Consider the following 10,000-nt stretch of genomic DNA (forward strand, 5'->3'; position numbering starts at 1 on the left):
AAAATTTATGTCTCTCTAATATAAAAATGAAATTTTATATAATGTAAATGTAAATTCTGCACGGAAAAGAATATATCAGTTTTGTGCACGAGCTCTTCATAAAGATAAAGGGAAGAAAGGGAGAGAGAGAGAGAAAATAAAAATAATAATAAATAAATAAATTTAAAGAATAAACACACAGAAATGAAATATGTGTGTGCTGTTATAAAGTAGTCATTGTAGACGATATGTTATATACCTACTGCGACTTCAAAGATTTTTGAACATTACATAACATTTTAGATTTATCTATGATACACTAGACTAACTGCTGTTAACTTCAATATGATGAATTATACACTTGTATGGCATACTAAATCTTCTGTCTGATGCTTTTTTTTTTTCTAAAATTGTATCTAAAAAGAGACTTGTGGAGAAAAAAGTTTAAGAGAAGTTATTGATTAGAATTTCTTCTTGTAAATCTCATACTCTAGAGGAATATAGAAGATCTCAGTACACTAACACGGTATCAGATACCGAGGGTTATATAAAGCCACGTTGTCTTTTCACTTGTTTCTGCAAGTAATGCGAACATTGATACTATTACCCAGGGAGCGTTGCTGGAATCGTTGGGTGTATATGTCGTAACGGATCGTCAGATGAATGCAGTGATGCCAAATTACCAACAACCAGGTGTATTAATTATAAAACCAGTGTTTTATAAAATAAAAAAAGGCCGTGAGCTGGGAAAATCGTTAGCACACGTAACAATTTCTACTCGCTCGTTACATTCTGTGTTCAATTCCCCCCGAGGTCATTTTATCCTCTTCCCCCTGCCCTTCGTGGTCGCTAAAATACAGTACCAGTTAAGTACTGGCGTTGCTGCGATCGACTAACCCACAATTCTAAACTGGTGGCTTTGTGCCAAATGTTTGAAACAATTAACCTCTATTCTTCATTCAACGTAAATTATATCTTGAAATGGTTAAGTAAAATAAAAATGTTGCCATGTGAAGCGTTTACTTTTTCCACCGATAATTCTTGCTATTCAAAATTCACATGCGTGTAGTATCTCATTGAAAGAGCATATAATGTGGAGTATTACTCATTTCCAAAAACGTCGTTGATAATTCTGAATTATCTTAAGCGGTGTGTTGTGAGAATGCAATGAACTGTGTGTATGCATGCTTATGTTGTTTGCGTATACATATTTATACGAAAATACACATGCTGTTCATGTATGTATTTTTTATACGTAACTATTTTGGCTAGTTTTCGTTACCGAACTGCATCATGTCGTCGTTGTTATCTCATTCTCAACTCGCTGGCGAAAATTATTATTTGTCTGCCGTATCTGCCAAAGAAGTTGAATAAAGCCATATTCCCAATACGGCAATTCTGTTCTTACAAACGCTGGTCAATCTGAAATTTCCGTTCTGTAATCTGGTATTTGCATTTCAGTGAGCTGGAACAATCGTTAGCACGCCGAGCAAATGCGTGGTGGCATTTCGTCCATCTTTACATTGTGAGTTCAAATCCCACCGAGGTAGAGCTAGCATTTCTTCATTTAGGAGTCGATAAAATAAGTACCAGTTGAACACTGGGGTCGATCTTATCGATTATCCACATCGCCCAAAAGTTCAGCCCTTGTGCCTATAGTACAAAGGAATATCTCTGTATTATCTGAAAACTAAAACGCATGAAAAAGCAACTGAAAATAATCACACAATAATTAGCAAATAGATATATTGCACACGTGCAGGAGTTGGCTCTCGGAAACGAATAGTTGCCACTAAATTAATCTTAGGTCAAACCTGATTGGTGACACCTCTGACACGTAAGACATTCATATCTTGACCCTTCATTTTTTTTTTTTTTTTTACATACATTGTGTCTACGATCACATTTTACAATATATCCTTTCAAGACAATAAGTTGTAATTTGAAGATAGACTACAATTTCCAACAGGTTGATATATCATGATGAGGTACCCTGTTTACTGGAAAGTTGCATAGCTGTTTAACAATATTGATTTTCCCTCTATTTTCCTCTATAAAGCTACCTGATTGGCATTGTTCGTGGAATATTAAGCCAATTTGTACTTCATGCCTTTTACACCGATATTCGTCTCTCATCATTGTGTGTCTTTTGAGGGAAATATCATTACACCGTTTGTATGTGATAACCATGTGTTCTGTGATTTCCAGAGCATTTTTCCTATGATAGCATGATTGTATGAAATGTCATTCACTCATAGTAATAAGTGTCATAATTAGGGTGACCGTCTGGTAGAATTATTAGATCGGCGGTAACAAACGTCTTATGATGTTTCTTACGGTTATACATTCTGAATTCAAGATTTGCCTTCTTCCTTTCAGTGTTGACACAATTATGTACCAGTTTAATATTAGGTTGACTGTGTCTACTAGCCCCCACTACTTCATAAGTGCTAGCATTGTGCCTAAAGTAGAAATATTTATTTGTTTAAAGAGAGTGCTGGATTGGCAGAAGCTTGCAATGTTTTTCCAGCATTCGCGTTCCGATTTCTAATTCAAACTTAGTCAACTTTGTCATTCTTTCGGGTTCGATAAAATAAAGTACTAGTGACGTAGTAGTGTCTACACTATCTACTAACACCTTCCTTCTAAAATTTTTTACTTCATGACTCAATTACAAGCGAGCTGTTTCTTAAATCACGAAGACTTTGTCTTTTGAATTCAGTTTCATTCAACTAAAAATCATTTAGAAATTACATTTACAAGTATGAATCTCTAGGAAATGAGAATACTGTTGATTAAAGAAATCGTGTCACAGAATAACTCTCGTTAGAGAACTAACTCAGGGATAACGACTGAAGCGTAGTTCTGTCTACGCTTAGGTTATTGTTCAACCCCTCGATCAGATTTGTTTGAGGTGGCGCACTAGTTATTAAAGGCGGTCTATTCAGAACCCTCCCGTCTATTAAATGCATAATAAGGAATATATAATCCCACACTTCCTTTCCTTTCTTTCTTTAGGATATATTTTAAGAGGCATTTGATTGCTTTTTCTAGGAGACAGTGCGACCATATCGAGACTGCCGCTTTCGTTAGATGTAACCTTACCTTTATTCATGAATAAACTGCCAAAGATACAAAGGATACAATTCCTGTTGTTAAACAAGTTAGAATGGCACTGATTTAGTCATCAGAAAAAAATGCGTTGTGATATTTTCCTGTTTTTTTTTTTGCCTTTTCTTTTTTTGTATATAATGAGTTCAAATCCAGCTGAGGTCAATCCTGCTTTCATCGTTTCAGGGCCGATAAGATATCAATGAAGTAGTGGAGTTGGTGACATCGATTATCCCGTCCCACAATCATCAAAAGAAAAATTATGACCTTAGAAACAATTATGTTGAAGATGTTAATGATTCTCTTTAATTTCAAGTGAGTACGGATCGAGGTGATTTCTGATAAGGTATTCCAGCAATGAACATCCCGTCATTGGTATATCAATGACAAGATTATGTATCCTTTATTTTAGGCACTCGATGGAATTTGAGAATATTAGGTTGAAATTTCTAGCAGATAGATTGACCGACTAGGATTTCCCTACGCAAATACAATAATACAAAGTATAGTAGAAACTCGTTATTTGTACTCAACTGCCGTTCTAAACTAAATAAATTATATTAGTGATTCTAGGGCGGTAAAAATGTACGAATTCCAATAGATCGCGCCAAAGAGGATAAAGTTGTTTAACACTTTAGAGTTCAGATTACTCTTCGCTTTCAATGTTTATTTCTTCAAATTATTTTGAATTGACCCTGCATTAGCTTGTAACTTCAAATTTTGATGATGTGACTGTTGTAGGCTAAGTGTGAGAGGCCTGATCTGGCCACTTTGTACATAAAAAAAGGTAAAATATTTCGGCCTTATATGGCCGGTTTAAATGCTGTTTAATTAGCAGCTAAATTTACATCAAACGTCACCTTTCCATGTCAAATTAATGGACACAATGATTAATACCCCCACACACACATTTATACATACACACATACATACATACATACATACATACATACATACATACATACATACATACATACATACATATACAGGGCTTGGACAAAATAACGGAAACACCTTAAAGTTTCAAGCAAATTTATTTTAATATGAAGTATGACTGCCTTGGTCACTAATTACAGCTTGAATTTTACGAGTTATGCACTCGTACAAAGTTTGAATTGTTTCCAAAGGAATTTTTGTCCATTCTTCCGCTAAAACAGTCTCCACTTCCTGAAGTGATGATAGTAAAGGATATCGACTCTTTACTTGTTTTTCTCAAGATCACCATAACTGTTCAATAATATTGAGATCTGGGGACTGTGGTGGCCAGATAAGAAGTTCAACTTCACTAGAATGTTCCTTGTGACACTCAGTAACAACTTTATCTGTGTGAATTGGTGCATTATCATCTTGAAAAGTTTTCTTTCCCTCCGGAAACAGTTCCGCAACAATAGGATGAATTTGATCATATAAAATGCTTAAATAGTCTTGACTATTAATTCTGCCATGAAGAGAAACCATTAGACCGGACGGGTTTCCAAGATACAGCCCACCAGATCATCACAGATCCTCCTCCATGTTTCACAGTTAGAAGAAGGCAGATGGGTCAAACGCTTCTTTTGGCGGTCTCCACACGTATACTCGGCCGGTGGTCGGAATGTTGTAAAGGATGACTCGTCCAACAAAATATCATTCTTCCACTGCTCTAGGGACCAATTCTATAGGTTTTTACTTCACACTAAACGCTTTGCAACATTTGTTTTCGGAAGTAGTGCTTTTCTGATTGCAGCCCTCCGGTGAAATCTGGCTTTGAGCAGCTCCCGGCAAACAGTCTTTGTGCAAACTGGGTTCTCGAGGTGGTCATTAAGCTCTGCAGTAATTTTGGGAGTTGTACTTTTGTGATCCTTTCTAACAATTCGCGTAAGAGTCCGACGGTCCTTTCTGAAAGTTTTGGTTTTCTTCCGGAGTTTTATTTCGACGAGGGGTTTTTTCCTTCTTTCCCAAAGGCTGTCATTAATTTAGATCAGTACGTCTTGATACACCAAACATTTCGGCTGTTTTCGTTACGCTAGCGCCTGCCATACTAGCACCAACAATTGGTTCTCTTTGAAAGTCCGATAGATCTGTCATTTTAATGAATTTTAATTACCTTTCTTCTGATGATATCTGAAAAGAAACAGCAATTTTAGAAAAACATTAAGCAACACTAATAATAAATCAAAAAACAAAAATAAACTCGCTTTTGACAGTTTTATAGTTATTTCAAAATTATGTTGCTATGATGGTAGATGTTTCCATTATTTTGTTCAACCCTTCTATGTATATATATATATATATATATATATATGGCAAGATGCCGTTGAGTTTTCTTTCGGCTATAAACTTTTAAGCATTACCTATTAATCAGCAGCTCTTGCAGTTGAAGTAACTTGCCCAACGTGTCTAGCCGTAGCTGCGAAGTAGAATTTCTCAATGATTTCAGCCAGGTTTGCGCTCATAATGAATTTATGCTATGTCACGAATCTGTCTTATTCAATTGGTTATTATCGAACATGTGCAATTCTGAAAATATATTAAGATAGTTAGTCAAGTAATCTCAAGTTGATTGACTTAATTCAGGTAAGCTGACGCTGTTTATACATTTTTGAAATTAAATATTTATAAAATAGCTTGTTTAAAAAAAAAAATGTCCCCGTACGAAACGAAACATGATTTTCTAAAAAAAAAAATAATAAAACAATTTTACAAGCACCAGTTGTAATATAACTATTACTTTCGGTAATATGTTTGTAAATTAATAAATTATTCCTTTCAATATGAACAGACTTGTTGAATCAAAATATTAAAGAATAAAATATTGTAAAAAAAAAATTAAAAAAGAGATACTTCGCATCGATTTTCATGTCTAGAAAATATTTAATCAAAACGAATAAATGGAATAGACTGGGGCAATAACCAGCATGGAAAATAGAAGAGAAAAATAGACAATTTAGTGGAAAACACATAACGTAAGAAAATTATTATTAATAATACCTTTTCAGATTTTGTATGTTCAAAAAATGTTCAATTTTCCCTTTAGATTGAATTTTTAACTTTATAATTACTTTCTTGATTTTCTTGTTTGAAGGAGACCGCTGTTGATATTTAATTATTCTAACCCTGATAAAATGTGTTGCACTAATTATTTACTGGCAACACATGCCGAGAAAAATCAAAGTACTTTCGATTTAGATGCTATTCAAACTCAGAAAATTGAACTTTATTAGAATGGTGGAGGGGTGGGGGTAAGAATCAATAAAATGCCATCAATTATAAGTTGTTTTTTTTACTCCAATTTTGGGCACATATTTAGGTTCATGAATTCTGTGCTTTTGAAGTAAAATTTTTGATGAGGTAATATAAAAATAAATAGAGAATATCGTGATGTGTTACGTTATTCTTTGACTTATATATTTCTTACATCATGACAATGTATTGGCTGAGACATTATGGCACTGAAATAAATGTCTAATGTCTAATATCCAATCGATTACTTTATGATTCTGTTTACATTTTCATCACTCTTGGATCAGTCCATGGTGTCTACTTGAGTATCTATCTAAAACCTATCTCTCCTACGTAGATATATATAGTGTCAATTGAGTCATATACATAAGGCGACTGAATCTGTTCAAATCCATATTTTGTAAAAGAGAGAATGGATTTGAATTCAAGTAAAGCCTTTCCAAGGTACAAACTTTTTCGGGAAACCGAGGTTTTATAGATGAATACTATCAATTTAAACGTAATCATGGTAAAAATTATGGTTGTTGCCTCATTTGAAGTGGAAAACGAAATCGTTTCATTCCTAGAGATCAATGGTACAGTTTAATGGCAACTGGACTCTTCATTTACAATAATCTTCTTTAATATTAACCGTATGTTAAAGTGGTGGTAGGTGCGGGCATCGCCGAATCTTTTAGGTTCCGTATTTTGCTAGTTTCAGTCATTAGACTGCAGCCTTGCAGAACACTATTTGAGTTATTTAGTCGAACAAAACAAACCCGTACTAATCCCAGTGAGCTTTTTTTCTGAACAGCTAATTTATAGGAACGTAAAGAAACCAAACTGGCTGTCGATTGACACACACACACACCAAGCAACACACACACATACAAAGATAGATAGATAGATAGATAGGTAGATAGATAGATAGATAGATAGATAGATAGATAGATAGATAGATAGATAGATAGATAGATAGATAGATTGTGTGTGTGTGTGTGTGTGTGCGGACTGTTAGAGTGTCCCTCCTAAAATTTCCCAAAAGGAGGGTACGCCACTAGTGAATGTGAACGGTAATGTGTAGGTGTTACCATACAGATTTGTTACCAACCACAGGACACAGTTGATGTTACGGTAGCGAATGCTTCCTACACAAAGCTGTATAAAAAAGTACACAAAGCAAACGCTACCGCCATCGTATTGTCTAAACACATGTTTCATTAAAGGGACGTGAGATAAAGAACAGCTAACAGATGTATTATACTACTATCAAACTGTTCTCTGCGGCCGATGTACACGGTAATTACAATGTAACTCAGAGATTCAGGTATTTCTTACCTGCACATGCATACATATGTATGTGCATGTGTATGTTTGTGTTTATATGTGTGCGCGCGCATGTGTGTAAAAGAATTACTTGAGGGAAAAATTAGTGGTTGTTGATTTCTTGACGTTAGCGTAACAGACTGCTTTAGCAAAATAGATTGATAGACACCACACATACAATTAAGTACTATGGTGGATTCTTTTTAGACCAAAGTCACCTCTCGGTGATGCTCCTGCAGGAACGCAGTCGAATGACTGAAACAAGCAATATATAAAAGATATCTATAATACTTTTCCATGAGGTCACATATTCACAACAAAATGGATCGAATCATTCCTTCATCACATAGTCGTTCCCTTAATGTGCCAAGAAGCATTTTTTACTGTCCTTACAAATTTAGCCTTTAAGTTAATCACACCATAAATTATTTTCAAATCTTGCCATCTGGAAACCAATCACTTTTAATATTTTGTACCACACCCTACGCATATTAAATTCCTCAGGAAATTATTTCTTTTAAAAGAACAAAGAACAGCGAGGTATGACATATAATATACTAAATGCTCAATCAATTATTTCTCTATTTTTTCTTTACCAGCTCTCTCAACAGTATTATGTCAACAAATTGTAATTCTCCATTAGTGCCAAGATAGGATTTTTTGAAAAGCGATATTTGTTTCTCATTTTACTTTTATAATGAAACTATTTTCGCCGGCCATTAAATTAACTGACACACACGTATATATATATGTGTGTATGTGTGTGTGTGTGTGTGAAAATATTATATATATATATATATACGTATGTATGTATGTATGGATGGATGGATGGATGACGGGATGGATGGATGGATGGATGGATGGATAGATGTATTGTATGCATGTATTTATGTATATACATATATATATATGCTACTGTCTATAACATTATCATCATTATAATTATTAAGGCGGTGAGCAAACTTAATCGATAACACGCCGGGAAAAATGCTTAGCGGTATTTCGCCCGTCGCTACGTTCTAAGTTCAAATGCCACCGAGGTCGATTAAATAAGTGCTAGTCACGCACTGGGCGTGATGTAATGGACTTAATCTCTTCCCCCAATATATATATATATATATATATATATATATATATATATATATATATATATATATATATATATATATATATATATATCGAGCATTAAACTAATACATCCTATTGTTGTTTACACCACCTGTCCTCGTCTGTTGTTGTTTTTTTCGTAAATTCTCCCATATATATATATATATATATATATATATATATATATATATATATATATATATATATATATTCACAGCAATAAAAATCTGTAAATGTACAAACATCCAGATTTCTGAGTACCTTAATTTTTGTCTATATATATATAGATATGCAGGGCAGTGAATCGTCAATTAGTAATAAAATTAATAATTAACAATTTTGCCGGGTAGCTCAGTATGAAAAAACCTTTTCGGTAAAAAACATTTATAATCATAAATATATAGGGATTGACAGTAACCTGCTTCTCCAACATACTGAGAATTCAGAAATAGCAGTCAAAGAACTACTGATTTCAAAACTACAAATTATTACTCCAGATTGATAGCGATATTTTTGATACACACAGAACAAAAAACAGTAGAGAAGAGTAAAAAACCACCTGCCTTTAGTTAATTTAGTACGATCGTTTCACAGTTAAGAGTAAAGAATACTCTATTCTGATCTTCAGCTAAATATTCCAATAAACTTGTTAACGTCTAAATAACTCACGTTAATTTTGACCATGTGACATCAATACCACGTGATATGCCCTGCATATCTATATTTTAATAATACCTCTAAGGTGAATAGTTAAACCGCAAGAAGTTCGTACGGGTCTCTTTTCTATGCGGGACTATTTATGATGCACACTGAATTGAATTCATTAGGGCGAGGGATTTTGAACTCAATGGTCAAAATTAACGTGAGTTATTTAGACGTTAACAAGTTTATTGGAATATTTAGCTGAAGATCAGAATAGACTATTCTTTACTCTTAACTGTGAAACGATCGTACTAAATTAACTAAAGGGAGGTGGTTTTTTACTCTTCTCTACTGTGTTTTGTTCTGTGTATCAAAAATATCGCTATCAATCTGGAGTAATAATTTGTAGTTTTGAAATCAGTAGTTCTTTGACTGCTATTTCTGAATTCTCAGTATGTTGGAGAAGCAGGTTACTGTCAATCCCTATATATTTATGATTATAAATGTTTTTTACCGAAAAGGTTTTTTCATACTGAGCTACCCGGCAAAACTGTTAATTATTAATTTTATTACTAATTGACGATTCACTGCCCTGCATATCTATATTTTAATAATACCTCTAAGGTGAATAGTT

This window comes from Octopus bimaculoides, chromosome 3 (assembly GCF_046866305.1).
Source record: "Octopus bimaculoides isolate indiv1 chromosome 3, ASM4686630v1, whole genome shotgun sequence".
In the NCBI taxonomy this organism is placed as follows: domain Eukaryota; kingdom Metazoa; phylum Mollusca; class Cephalopoda; order Octopoda; family Octopodidae; genus Octopus; species Octopus bimaculoides.